Source organism: Pezoporus wallicus, unplaced genomic scaffold (genome assembly GCF_028554395.1).
Source record: "Pezoporus wallicus isolate ANWC-B61680 ecotype Strahan unplaced genomic scaffold, APGP_CSIRO_Pwel_v1 contig_1035, whole genome shotgun sequence".
Classification (NCBI taxonomy): domain Eukaryota; kingdom Metazoa; phylum Chordata; class Aves; order Psittaciformes; family Psittacidae; genus Pezoporus; species Pezoporus wallicus.
Genome location: NW_026636811.1, coordinates 2,403,220 through 2,418,154, shown reverse-complemented (window position 1 = coordinate 2,418,154; position 14,935 = coordinate 2,403,220). Strand labels below are relative to the sequence as shown.

The 14,935-nt window shown below is 45.7% G+C and overlaps 1 long non-coding RNA gene across 4 annotated transcripts in view; it reads left to right on the top strand.

The window, feature by feature from the left end:
• Window positions 1-14,935, top strand: part of LOC130595246 (uncharacterized) — a 241,969-nt gene that overhangs the window by 10,675 nt on the left and 216,359 nt on the right. The window contains exon 4 of one of the 4 annotated variants that reach the window (XR_008971279.1): window positions 11,402-11,585. The exons of the other annotated variants lie outside the window; for them this stretch is intronic. This is a non-coding gene — a long non-coding RNA (uncharacterized LOC130595246). Of the gene's footprint in view, window positions 1-11,401; window positions 11,586-14,935 lie in introns of those variants that run through there. 4 annotated transcript variants of the gene reach the window in all.

Below are 14,935 nucleotides of genomic sequence, written 5' to 3'. Positions count from 1 at the left end.
ACCCCTGAAACACAGCTGTCCTCTCTGTTACGTGGGGAAGTGAGGTGTGAAAGTAGCCACACTTCACCAAGGAAACCATGGCTTGAATTGTTTCTTATCAGAGCTTTCCTACCCCCTAAGATGTGGAAAATTCTCCCCCCCCCCAGAGGAGGTCACTTGCCTTCTGTTTCTGCAGGGGAAGAGCAGCACAGGGAGGTGAAATGATTTTTTAGAGGTCCCTGTTGGGGCTTGCAGCAGATCCCACACTGACAGCTCTTCCCACTCCTCCTCCTCCTGACATCTGCTAATATCCCTGCCTGTATGGTGCTTCAAAAGGCCAGAATGCCAGAAGATGTGTTTGTTTTTAGCTGGTAATGGCATATTTGACCTTCCCCAGCACTTCTGGCACCTGGTGTCTTGACTAGTTTTGCATGTGTGATCCTGCATCTGCAAAGCCACCTTAAAGACTTGGCTTTAGATAGCTGTCAGTCACTGCCTGGGAGCAGGGTGTTGTCACATATACTAGCCTCCTGCTGCCTATGCCAGCTCTGGCCCTTGTACCCCTCTGCTGGCTGATGCTCAGCATAACCCACCTTTGCAGCATGCTGACCCTATACTAAGGCCTTGTTGTATGGCAAAGGGGTGCAAGTAGAATAGCTGTTCAAAACCTCTGTGGTGGATATATCTAAGCACTGAGGTGGCCTGATGTTGGCTTGGTGCCCTTCAGGTTGGCCAAGAAGCCAGGCAGAATGGAATTGAAGCCAGCTGATCCTTTTTAGAAACTTCCTTGAAGAAATCTAGGCTGGGCTCAGCCCTATTCCCCTCCACCAGAGTTCCTTGGTGCCTTGCATGAAAGCATGGCTCTCTGCTGCCACTACTCTGATTCCCTGCAGCCTCCTGGGCTAAACTGCTGTGGCTTTTCCTGCTTTGTTGGGAACAGGAGGCTGTGAGAGGCACCACAGCCACAGGCAGGGATAGGGTGGGCAGTGGTTTGAACATGATGCTGGGATGACAAATGTACCCTGACTTCTCCATCCCTTCATCCTCAGCTTTCTCGCAAGTGATGGTGGTTGCAAACTTGCTGTTGTCCAGACCTGGGGGCTTTCTGGGGATACTTAAGGGTATCGAGCTCAAGCTTAAGCTCTTACATGCTGGGGGCTGAACATGTCTCTCCTAACCCTTCTCTTGCTCCCTGGTGTAGACTTGCTAGTCAATGTGCAAAGCCAGCGGCGCAGGCGAAAAACAAGGAGTTGATGGGGCTCAGTATACTCTTGTGAGCTTCTGTGCAAAGAAGCATTTGTCAGAAGGTAAATTAAGTAAACTAGCTCCTAATTAGTCTACACAAAGGATCTAATGCTATAAATGTGGAGTGAGCACTATAAATTCAGCCCGTAGCTCACTGCACAGTAATTTCCCTGCATAGACAAGCCTCAAGTCACAATTCATTACGGCTCTGCTACATAGACCCTCCGACATTGTGCCTCCCCTTTACTGAGGGCAGATTGTCAAGCTGTGACCCTGCCTTAGTTAATTAACCTTCAAATGGGATTTATTTTCCCTTAGTTACTTGTGCGTGCACACATTTGGTAATAATGACTGTCCGCTTCCCTCGCATTTGCTAAAAGGGGAGTAAGTCATTTGTTAGTATTTTACCAGGGGTAAAAAAATAAAATGAAATAAAAAGCAGGCCTCAACTTTCATGGAAAATTGATAGCTTTATGCCAGAAAGAGACAGTTCCATCAGCGCCACTTCTTCAGCTGTCTGCAAATATTCGAAACCCTGAGATATTTAATGTTTTTCAGATGGCGATAAATCTGCAATAGCGTGTCTTTGCTCGAGCTTAGTGAGAGATGAAGTGAGATAGGAGAAAACGCATGAGCCGCTATGGGAGAGGTATTGCTGCTGGTCACACTTCTGCTGATGTCCGGACAGGTTTTCAGGACCTTGCATGCACCAGCTGGCTTCTCTTCACCAGGGAGAAGCGAGCTTCCAGTTCATTTCCCATCCAGTTGTGAGCTAAATGTTTGCTTTTTCTTTTTGCCTTCTCCCCTCCCTTTATATTATTTTTGCAATCTGACATTAAAAATATGAACCTACAGCTGGGGAAGGAGAAATGTCACTGGCTGAAAGCAATTCTATCTTGCATCTGGCAAGCCTGAGACCTCGCTCGGGGTTTGTTTGTTTAACCTTTTGTTTGCTGTGCAGAACCTCTGTGGCAAGTTGCAGAATGTGGTTTGGTTGCAGATGCGTTGGTGTTTTTAAGGAGGAAATACTAGCATCTCCATGTGTTTTGCTTGCAGCATTGCCTCTGCCTAGGGTAAGCTTTGGATATCTTTCCCTGTTACTCTGATGCACCTGATGTACCCTGGGGTTGGTCCATAGGGAGACGGGTGGTCTGGAGGGAAGGCTGTGGGATCAGCAGGGACCTTGAGGGCAGGTATGCTGGGCAGGAATGAAGGCTCATCTGCACCATATGCATCACCTGGACAAGGACGAGTGGGAGCAGGAGGAGTTTCTGGTTGGCTTTCCAGGCGCTGGGGCTGTGGATGTCTCACAAGCAGAGCAGCAAGCTGACAAGCTGTGGTAATATGGGACAGGTGGTGTGAATGCAAGGTGCAGATGCTTAACTGAGTGGATTGCCATCATCCTACTGAAATATGCCTGCAGCATAGCCTGATAGCACTGGAACAGGAGGAGGCCTGAATGTTTTCTGATTTATTTTCATTTTGAATGATTATTGCAGAAAGTGCTGTTTTAATCAAATCAAAGAGCAGTCTGGTTCTCTGAACACCAAGTGAAGAGGTGGTGGGTGATGTCAGTGTGGTTGTGTGGCTGTAAAACCCTTGCATGGAATGACAGAGGGATGAGGCTGTATCTCGGTTTGGGTTTCTTGCTTTCAGCCTGCCATGGCTAAATCAAATCCCCCTACCGCAGCTGCGATTCACTGATGGTTTTTGTCCAAGTGTCTGTTCATGAAGTTTTAAAGAGACAGAAACACCTCAGCAATTTGATTTTGGCAAACAGCTGTGAGCCAAGCGTGGAACAACAACAAAAAAAATCCCTGTAAAAATCGGGGAAAATGCCTGCGAATTTCCACACATTTCACAGAGGCGGTGTGGTCTCCAAGGCAGCAGGGTGGTCTGGATGCCTTAGCACTGGCGTAGAAAACAGGCACTCCTGTGCTTGAATGCCAGCTCTGCCACTGATGTGCCATTGAGCCTTGGCGCAGGCACTTGACCTTTCCATGTCTCGGTGGTTCTTCTTTTCCCTTTCCCCTTATTTTACTTAAACATGAGAATTGGTGGCCCCAAACCTGGGTGATGGCCAGCCTGGGCTTGGCACGGCCAGGGAAGGTGGGGCAAAGGTGGCTATGTTCCCAGGTTTCAAGGGCGGCCAGGGACTGGAGATGTTCCAGGAATAAAAAGTGTCTTTGACCTTGATGGAGGCCCTGATCCCGTAGCACAAGCTGTTATTGCTTAGCTGCCTCCCACCTCCCCGCTATTCTCAAGTACCCTGGAGAAGTGAAGATGTTTTTCCAGGAGTTCGGGATGTCAAATGGGACTTTATTAGCACCCGGGCAGTCTGGTTTTGGCAAAGCCCATGCAGTCTCCACACCCTGCTTTTACGTATTCATGCTTATCCAAAATGTTCTCTTCTGGGCTGGGCTTTCCCAGGCTTCATCTCTGGTCTCTGAGCTTGTGGACTGGGGGAGGGGAGGGAAACCCTTTTGAAAGAGTGAAATTTGGGCAGAGCTGCAACAGCTAAAATGGCCAAATGCTGCCCTTAAAGATGTGGTGAAGAGGGAAGAGTTGTGGGGAGGTACAGGGGCTTGTTGGGCTGTGAGTTTGGGGATAGGGACGGGAAAGGGACCCAGACATCCTGGGTAGCTGCCCTCCCCTGCCTGTCCTCTTACTGACCATCCTGATCCCTATGCTGTTGAATGAATGGAAAAGCTCCAATAGGAATTGATTCAGGCCTTAAATTTTGAGTGCTCTGAGGATGTCCAGAGACTGCTGCCAAGTTCAGTGAAGCTTGTGAAATGCTGAGTTTAGTTACTGTCACTTTTTTATCTTCTGGCATTTCAAGAACAGGCTTAGGAGTTTAGGTGAAATGAACAGGGAGGAATAAGAATAATTGGTAGAGCAGGTGTGCCAAAGCTGAGGATATTCTCCAGCTGCCACTTGCTTTGATAAGCTTAATATTTGCTTCTCCTGTTCATTGTCTTGCTGGTGACCACGGATGCAATCTGCAGGCTGGTAGCTGAGAGGGACCTTCTGTACTTATCCTGTTTCAGCCTGTGAGCATCCCTGAGCAGAGAGCTGCTGAGCTCCTGAACCTGTGATTTCCCAGGGCTATTCTGGTCCTGCTCACCAGGTTGTAAGTGTGCTACCATCCCCTGTGCAACCTCCAGGTACTTCCTTACACCTCAGCAGGCTTTTCTCTGAGGAAGATTGTGCTAAGCATCTCTGTGAGAGGCAATTGTAAATTGGAGCCCCTGCAGGGGAGCTCAAGCTTGCATCCAGGGTTGTCTTGGTGAAACAGGACCTAAGGGATGTGGTATGCTCTCTGTCTTTCTCTCTTCTCCTGGGTTTACAGTCATTAATAACTACTGTAGAGCAAACAGGATGCCTAATGTTGTCAAGTTAACACTGTTCTTTTGACTGAGACCATCTGAAGTGGAAGAACTGGTATCATTTAAGGCTTCAGCCCTTTTTTTCTTGTATGGGTTTTATTCTAGACTTGAGCTGAATAACAAGGAGAGAAAATTAACAGGGACCTAGCCACAAGTCAGGCTTCTTTACTGCAGTGCTAGCTCCTGCCAGGTCTCTGCTAAATGTGAATAACTGGAGAGCTACCTAGAAGAATCGTCAATGAATGCTCCATGTAGTTCTTTTGGAAGCAAATATTATTTTCTTTCTTAGATCCACACAGGTATTTTTGTTTGTTCTGCATAATTGACTTAAGATGATACACAATTAATTCATCTTAATGTTAAGAAAGTGTTCTTAAGGTAACCATGGAAAGCTCTTGCTTGTTGGATTTGAAGTATAAGCTGCATGATTTGAATTTTAATAATCATTCTTGCTCAGCAAAAATGCCTTTCTCTGAGGAATCCAGCCTTGTGTTCCAACTAATGCACTTACTCCTGGCAATTGATGTTTTCTTGTAGCTGGCAGTTCTAGGGTAGTCAAGCAAAAAGCAGTAGTGAAGTATTCCTTTACTTGATACTGTTTTCACAGGCTATCATACAATGCTTTTACTGGCATTTTATGATATATTATCAAAAGCAATGGGAATAGAAATATTTCTGCCCAGGGCTGAAATTATTCTAATATGTTTTGTAGTGTTGTCCATACTTTTTCTGTAATTTCTTTGCATCCAGATCCAGCAAAGCACTTAAACAAAGCACTACAAGAATTTTTTGACAATCCATTTCCCTCCTTCTATTCCCCTAACCCATGTTTGGAAATCGCAGTTTTAGTAAAAAAAAAAAAATAAAAAACAATTTAAATTTTAAAGGAAACTTCCTGTGTTCCCTGTGATTCCTGTGAGGAACGACTCCTCCCAGCAGCTCTTTGGTTGGGACATGGTGGTGGCTACAGACTTTGCTGTAAGAGGTACAGGGTTTGGTCCAAAGGATCCTATACCACTGGGAGCAGAGCAGTCAGGAGGCTGTCCAGTGGGTAGGACTGGGGGAATCTGGCTCTTGCAAACCTTGTTTTGGGCTGTTCAGGTTTTCCTGAAGACTTCAGAAGTGGGTTGAGTGAGGTTGTAATGCCAAGTCCTCTGCCCTTCTATGGGGTGTAAAAGGTGATGCTCCAGGTGTGCTTTGATAAGCATTGGGTTCTCCTCACACACAGCTATGGTGCCACCTTGGCTTTCTCAGCAGTGGTCCTGCTGCTCTCCACCATGGGATGCTCTACAGTGCCTATAGACCAGTGCCTGAGACTTCCACGGGGCTAGGACCTGCTTGTTGGCCCCTTTGAAGAGCAGTCAAGGTCTGATGTGTCTTTCTTCCTGTAGCCTTGCTGCTCTACACTGTTTGTTGCAGAAAGAAATTCCAAAAGACAAAAAGCATTCTTGAGATGAGGAAATGACCAGAGCTTCAGCTCTTCTGCATAAGCATGTGTTTAGTTTTCATTCCTGGGAGTGCTCCTCCTGGGACCCACTGCTTTGGGGTCCAATTCACATCACCTTTTGCAGCAGCCTTTAATTCAATCAGTAGGTGTTTGCACCTCATCTTCACCATGCTTGAAACTGGTCGGTAAAAAATGTATTTGTGTACTTGTAGCACCTCTCATTTCCCTTGGGTATAGGGGAAACTCTGCTATCAGTCTCCTAGGCCCTTTGCCCATTTTTGCCTGATGTTAGTTGTTGAGCTACAGGAGCTCCCTTCCTACACAAGAGTCATCAAGTGCCAATGCTATGGGAAAATGGGTTGGGATGGGAAATACATGGGTTTGATTCTGGCTTTTAAATGAGTGACTGAGCCTGGTAGCACTGCTGGAGGACCAGGAGCCTTGTGCTGGAGAGCCAAAGACACAACTTCTACCTGAAAGCCTGTCCCACAGCGCTGGACAGCCTCTTCACTACCTCATGGAGCTGCAGTGATGTTTCCTTTGTTATAAATGAACTCCTTGGCTTCTTGTGCACATCCAAGTGAAGCAGAGGCAGGGCCATGCATATATTTTGACAAGTTTAATTAACATACCATAACTTCTTAAGTGCTATGACAATGTTCTGTGATCATAGGTCTTGAGAGACACGTTTAATGCTTTGGAGCAAACTAGTTTCTGGCCTGAAGTGTAAACTCAGAGGAGTCACACCATTGATGGATTTGGCCCCATGAGTTCAGCGGCTCCAGCAGGCTGTTTGCTAGAGTCAAGCTCTGGCAAATGATTGACTCTGAGCTCAGTTGGAAAAGCTTGTGAAATGAAATCACAGTGCTTTGCTCATTAGGCTTGGGATGAAAAGCGAGCCTTAGAGCTGCCAGTGGTTCATATTTCATGTGCAGAGATTTACTTGTATTAGTTAAGATTGCGATGAGTTTGAGAAAGAAAGAGAGAGAGACAATTTGTAAGCCAACGCAGAAATAATACTTCCCTATAGTAAGTGTATAATGAGAACTGTTGCTTTTATTGGATTGAATAAGTTTAGATTGTTTAAGATAAATAGGTTCTGAATTGTGAACTGTATCACTGATAACTGACCTCCTATGTTATTTTTACATCACTTCTTATGTGTTAACATCCTGAGTTTGCTTCTGAGACTTTCTTTCCTATTCCTCTGCTCTTTTCCTTTCACACCTCTTTCCTTAATCTTTCCTGCTCTGGCTTTGGAAGCCTATTGGCTTTTAAAGACCATCTAATATTTGTCATAGACAGCATATGCTTTGCTGTCTCTAGATATAATTACAGTATACGCAAGCAAATCTGAGCTGGTTTTAATCAGCAAGCAATGTAACATCAAAGAGCCTTATAGAGATTTGCCCATGCTGTGGTTTGCGGCACCTACACTGGTCACTTTAGAAGTATCTTTCATTGCTTGTGTTTTCATGGTAGCTCAGGTCTCTTGCCAGTTAGATCCTGTAGAAAGAGCAAATTCATGTGCAATGCTGAGTCTGGCACAAGGACCTCACCGCAGTTGCATACCACAGTCCTGCCTATTTACTGACAGATTTCCCTGTAACTTGAAAGCTTTGGCTTTCAGATTCAGTGGTTGAGGTCAAGAATTTAGTTAAACTCTGAAGAAGGCTGCCCATCTTCTGGGTATGGAATCACTGCCCTTCCAGAGCAAGTGAGCTTTCTCACAGGAAGAAAGGGAGGATATTTCAGCTGATTTCATGTTCTTTGGCTTTGGGTCTTGCTTCCTCTTTGGTTTAGGATTCTTTTTTCCCATGCTCTGCATTTGGAGACTTCCAGAGCAAGCTACTGATCCTGCCAGTTTCTTTGGGAAACTGCCGATGTCTCAAAGCAGTGAAACAGATGCTGGGCTTGGGCAGGTGATTTAGGGTCCATTGCCCAAGACATCAGGGGCTGGGGATCTGATTGTTTAAATGGGAAGAGGAGCTATCTGCTTTCTGAACATCTTCTAATGCTCCCCACAGACCACCTTTCGGTATTGTTCACTCTTAACAGCTCTGGAAATGGTGATGCAGTATGGTTTATTATTTACCTATGCTTCCAGTGGACTTGGGAGCAGATAAGAACAGGAAAAGCCCAATGAACAGGTCAGCCCTGCTCTATCACCCTTTCTATGTAGTTATGATCTGTCTTACCCAGCTCACTGTATGTAAGCAGAAATGGCTAAGGAATGCCAAAGGCAATAAACAAATGTGGTGATCCAGAGGTTATATGGAATTTTAGAATAAGAGGTAGATGTATTTATATCTACATAATGTATGTTCTTATTTTGAATTTCACTGGTGCTTTTGTTGTGTGTGGAAGAATTAATCTATATTTATAATGAATGTACTTGTGGTAGACACATACATGGAGCATTAAGAGACCAGATTTAATTTACAGCAGATACCAAACTGGTTCTTTAGAAAAAGATATACTGAAACTGTTGAAAGTCTGTTGGAGGCTTTCTGACAGAAAGCTGGGATTTCAACCAAAGGGATTCAGTTTCCTGGGTAATTTCTGCTTTTCATCAGATTCTGATCATATAGTGTAGCTCTCCACAGACCTCCATTGTTCATCTACACTGGTCAAGCATGGAATATTTTTTGCCCCAATACTTTTTGCCAGAATGTCTGTTTATAGGTAAAGGAAAGGAAAGTTGATTATTTTTACCACCTCTCCCTTTTCTCCATTTGTGTGTGTACAGCTTCTATAACACATCTTGTTAGGCTAGGGTGTCTCAAGGCAGGCTCATTCCTATGCTGAATAACCACATCAAGTGTGAGGAACACAGTAGTGTCCCTCTCGCATGTAACTCTAGGCCTCTCCAAGGCTTTTGGGAGCAGTTAAGAAGCAATCAGCTGTTGGATAAAGAGGCCAGGAAACATGGGAATAAAACTGGCTTTAATAGTGGTTGGAGGGGCAAAGACATGTACTGCCAGACCTGTTCCACCGCACTGCCTTGTGCCTGCTGTCAGCATGCACATCTGCACGGTGTGTACTGTGATGCTGTGTGGGGATAAGGCATCAGGTTCCTGCCACCTGTCTTCAACATAGTCCAGGTGGTAGGAGGCAGCAAGATGCCAGGCTTGATTTCAGCATTGTGGGATCATGGGGTGGCAGCAGGAAGCGCTGTGCTGCTGACTGCTCATGTCCTGGGAGCACAGGAACAAGGAGTGCTGCCAGCCAGCAAGCTGCTGCTGATGGGTGAGGACAGCGGAGCTGCTGTCCTCAGGCATGAGGGACCAGGGTGTTACAAGACAGAGACTGTGATCACTTGTGTTTGGGTCACACTTCTTAGGTCTGGGTGGCTCCTGAGCAGTTTGCATCCCATTGCTGGAGTTGCAGGTGCTTCCTGGGATGTGGGGAATATCCTTTGCTCAATCTGAATCTGGAGGTAGGATGGGCCCCTGAAGACATCCCTGGGGTGTTTTAGGTTTAGCTCCTCACTAGGAATATTTCATTCACATGTACTGCAGGCTATCTTCAGGAAAAGGCAGGAGTTTGTGGTGCAGGTTGCTCCAAACCCAGAGATGTTGCCTTTGCCCCTTGCTTTACAAATGTTTTTTTCACTCGTTCTGTTGTGACTGCTGAACTGCCTCTATTTAAAGACTAAAATGAGGGAGATAAAATGTTCATAATTTTAATTAAAACAAAGTTTGTTTTATTTCATTAGCTAGCTGTGTTATTTCAGGGCTTGACAGTAAAGTTATATGTTACCCTGTGGGTACTTCTAATTGTGTTACAGGGTTTCTTGTTCGCCCTGTCCAAAACAGTTCAACTCCTGTGCTGAGCTCTATTCTCCTGTAGGCTGGAACCAGCACAGCTAATGAAAAACACTCCAGTAATAACAGGGGGCTCTCAAGGGCTCCAGATAATTGGGGAAAGGTACTATTAACTCTACTGGAAGGCAAGCCAGCGGAGCTTTAAGAGCCTACTGCTAAAGATACCAAGAAATACGGCCTTTGGAGGTAAGATAAGAATGTGGGAAGTGGTCAAAGTAAATCAACAGAACTAGGGAAAAGACCCAATAAATGTCAATGTAGGGACATGTCAGACCAAGGCAGCCCCAGGCATATGAGGTAAGGTCTTCTTCGGCCACTCTGTCTAGAGAGGTGTATTCCCAGTGGTGCAGCTTGTCAGAGACCAGTGGGAAAATGTCATGCTCCAGGTGGGAACCTGGGACTGTTAATTTTCTAGGTGCAGGAATAGTTACTTCTCCATCCTGGGTCTATGTGGACCATTCCTGGACACATGGTCCCTCTGCCTCTGGCAGGATAAACATGATACACTTTGAAAAGAGAGATAGAAACCCAAAGGAAAGCTGCTGGGGGTCATGCTCCCTGCACACAAAGTCTTCTCCTATTCATTAGGAATTACAGATTTGCTCAAATCCCCAGCTGTAAATCCTGGTATCTTGTGCAGCATGAGCCCAGGGTGGCTGTAAAATGCTTTTGCAGGGGAACCTGAATAGAGAATTACAGCGATTTAGAGGTGTTTTATCTGCTGTTCCTGGTATAACTGCTGCTGCTGAAGTTTTGGTGTCTGGAATTTATTTGCTCCAGCAGAGAGGGTGCAAAGGGAGAGGTGTGACAGTTTAATTCTTCTCTTGTGTTGCTTGCATGGCTTTAATGTTTTCAAGAAAATATTTAATAGGCATTTAAGGCAAAATGAATCATGTGGAATGGAAGGGTGTTTTGAGGATAGTGGTGAAGCAGAATGGAGAACACTTAGATTCAGTTCCCTACTTTAACCCAGAGATCAGGTCTGCAGAAGGTAGAGAGGTGCCTGATTTCCAGTTATCCAGCTAAGTACCTCTGGCTGAATAGGTTCAACTTCTTTATGCCTCTTTTTCTCACCTATTTTGAGGTGTTATCTTAAGCTTGGGTATTATATAAGCTGTTTTGCTAATTTTCCTCAGAGTTTCTCTTGTTGGTTGCATTATAGGCTTACATCATTTTGTAAAAATATGAACTTCTAATTTGTTTCATCCAGTGCTTGGGTTTCCAACAGGATTGTACTGTGCTTAACCTTCAGTATGTTATTGTTTTAGTAGTTTTGTCCAATATGAATAACACCTTATACCATAACATCCTCGGTGGATGTGGGAAGACGTTGTAGAAAGAACTGAAAAGGGTTCCAGGAAAGTCAAGCTGTACGGCTTGTTTGATTTCTCTGTTTAGCCTCTTAGAGTAGCCAGAGTAGGGGGAATAAAAACATTGCAAAGGATACATTGCTGGATAAAAGTTATTCTGTTTCCAAGTCCTGTCAACATTAATAACTCGCATCTCTTCAACAGTGCTCTGAGCTGTCAATAAGAAACAGGAATGAACCAAGATAAAACCGATCTGTCAGAAAGCAGATTGCATCGGAAAGATAATAGAATCAAATTAATTTATGGTGCGGAGTTTTCACAACAGACAACAAAGCGATGCTGGAAACCACAGTCCAATGTAATCCCTTTGAAGAAACATTGTACTTATTACAGCTGTGATAATTACAAATGTTTGGTTTAAAAAGCTGTGTTGCAGTCATCGGGGGGGGGGGGGGGGGAGAAAACCCTGGGCTACTTATGGCATCCAGTTTTTAAAGATGGGAGCTAAAGAAAATAAGCCTGTAGACATATGAGCTGAGGCTTAGTGTTTCCATCTTCATTTAAGAAGGGGTGGTTAGAAAATAGACCTGCCAGCCTGAAGACAGCTTGTACGTGTCAACAGTTTGCTGGGCTCATGAAAGTTTTGGTTCCTGTTTAAGATGGAATAGTCAAAATAACCTGTTCCCATTGATAAGGAGTTCTGATTCAATAGTGCCAGGAAGTTTAACCCTGTCACTCTCCTCAAGGTTAAAGTGCATTAAAACAAATCGTTCCATTTGCAATGTCCATTTTGATTTGGAATAGCATGATTTCAAACTCTATTTGATCTGGAATGCTTCACTTAAAACTGGAAAGTGAAACCTTACATTTGGACAAGATGCTTCTAGTTTTCCTGAAGTAGCTTTCCTTCCCAGAATTTGATGGTTTCTCTTGTTTGGAGAATGGGAGGAGGAAGAGACTCCCTGAATTAAAAAAAAAAAAAAATCCTGGAAAGAACTTCTTATAATGCAAAATTAGGATTATACCTGTACTCCTAGTTTGGTTTTCCTATTAGATAATGCACACGAAGCTTCAAATCTCCCATGGTTTAAGATCTCCCTTTATTACTCCCTGTGATCCTGCTTTTCCTTTCCCAGTCTGTGACCCTGGATAGGGCACAGCTATAGGGCACACTTTGGAGTGGGGACAAGTTGGTGCTGCCCAGTATGACTGGGGGGAGAGGGGGAGGTGGGGTCTATGCCTCTCACTTTTGTTAGTCCTGGTCTCACCTTCATAAACCTGACCTAAGAATGATCTATGTTATGTGGGTTGCAGAATGAACTTGGTAATATAGTCCTTTTCTCATCCCTGAACCAAAGCAAGCGAACAACTACATCCGGCTGGATGTGCCCTGTGTCTCTGCACATGTCCTGCATTACCCTATCTGGCAGAGGGTAAATATCCCCTTTGTATCTGGGGCCACCGAGTGCTCCAACAGCCCCATGGCCCTATTGGCTTTGAAGCCTGTGAGATGCCAACACTGCCTCCTGCAAAAGGGAAGGGGTTGGTTATTGTTCAGAGTTGTGGCAAGGGCTGTTTCCACCTCTGCATACCTGGAGACAGGTACAAAGAAGGCAGGAGGAAGGCTGTGTGAGGATAGGCAGCAGGCTGTGGGAGTGGGTGCTGTTTTGCCTCTGGTGTCATGCCCCAAAGGAGCCTGAACCTATGGTTTAGGGAGTAGAAGGATGGAGGCCTGGAGCTGTCTTTCCCATGCCAGGAATTGTGTGTGTGTGGCTGTCTGAAGCCCTGATGGCTGTTTTGGAGTGGGTGCTGTGTGTGGGAGAGACACTGCTTCTTTCCCTTCCTCCACTGTCTTTCATCACCCCCAAAGGGACCTGTGCTCCAGCTGAATTAAACTTCCTCCAGTGGCTCCAGATGTCCCTGTCTCTCTTCACCACATCATCCCCTTTTTGCTGGAAGCTTCTGCCTTCGGTGCTGCTGGATGTGGAAACCTGTGGCTGCAATCAAACTGAGGGGGTGGGAACATCCAGCAGAGAAATCAGAAGGGATAAAGGCTCCCACCATCTGTCCTCCCTCTTCCTGGTCCCCTGTGTTACTTACACATCAAAACAAACAACCTGAATCTAAACTATGTGTGTTTTAAAGGGATGAATCCTTCAGGTCCTTCTTGCTGTCAGGGCTGCCTGTGCCTGCCAGCCCTGTGTGTGGGCATCGCCCGCAATGTGCTTAGCACTGACTCCCCCCCGCCCCCGGCTTAATGACAAGTTCTCACTTTGTTTGTTGTTGTTTGTTTTGTTTTGTTTTTTCCCCTTCCAGCCAAGCTGACATTTAATTCTGCTTCGGCCAGTTAAATATAACCCCGAAACCTGTGGGTGAGAAAATGTGGCTCTCTGTCACGCTCATTTCAGAGGAGCCAATTAGCAATGGTGATCCTTGGGACTTGGCAGCCTCTTCCCAGGCACCCGGCAGCCCTGGCCCTGCCTCTGCCTGTCATTCTCAGGATAACTGTGCTAGGAAATGGTCTTGTGGTTTACTAAGAAAAGCAAAACAAACAAGCTGCCTCTCTCCCGCTCCCGCCTTTGCAGCCCAACAACCTGTGGGCATAATTGATTTGCGAGATTTGCAGTCAGGATGTGGCTTTGTTGCAGGTGAAGCTGGTGAAGAGCCTGCTCCTCTCTGGCTCTGTGCCCAGACCAGAGGGAGCAGCAACTTTCCACATCTAAACATACCCAGTGTGGAGGCACTGGTGGGACACAGCTACCTCTTCAACCTCACCCTTTCGTTTAGCACCTCTGTTCCCCTTTCCTACTGCAGTGCTGGTACCACTCTTATTCCCACTTCCAGCCTGTGGTTTCCCCTCTGGAAGTGGGAGGCTGGCTGACCCAGCTGTGAGCTCACTGGAATGCCTCCTGTCCCTGAGACCAGCTTGAAGGCTGCATGCCGGAAACCACTAGGTGCAAAGGTATCATCCACCGCGCTGGGTCAGTCCGTGGTGTGCCTAACCCACTACTGTAGCTGTGGCTAGGTGTGCTTGCTGATGACTGGGAAAAAATGAGATGAACGATGCTTCCATTGACACATGTTAAGGGAGTGCTGGGGTGGAGGCTCTATTCTCTTTGGGTTAGTGGTGGGTCTGGCATTGAATTTGTCTTGTCCTTTGTTCTTTTTTCTTATATTAGGAAACCCCTCATCCATGAAAGGCTTCTTGGTCTCCTCAAAGCCCTGGCAAAGGCTTCTACTGTTAATGTCTATTTGTAATCTCCTCCCTGATCTCTTCAGCAGTGACGCCCTTCTTGCAGTGGTGTGAGACATACTTGTTAATTTTGTTCTCTGGAGTCCTATTCAGTTTTTCCTCTGTGTGGAAAACATCAGAATCTGTTTCAGTGCAAAGGTACCTTACAGAGTCTGCAGGTGACGTGCTCCAACAATGCAGCAAACTCAGGCTAGTTTAAGATATTTATGGTTGGTTTATGCAGATCCCATCTGTCTCTGAGCCAGGGCTTCTACTTCCCAGAAATGCTCCTTCCTGTCTCCCTTGTGTCTTTAGTACCTGCATTTTTATTTGCCATGGGGCTCCTCATTCTGGCTTGGCTTCTGTTCCTCTCTCCCTTGTGCTAAACTGGTGTGATGCAAAGTGGTCCTCTAGAAGAACACCTATGTTGTCCATTAGATATTGGTGAATGGGGCCAGCTGGGACTGCCATCAACCCTCTGACTTGTGTGCAGTTAGCTCCTGGTG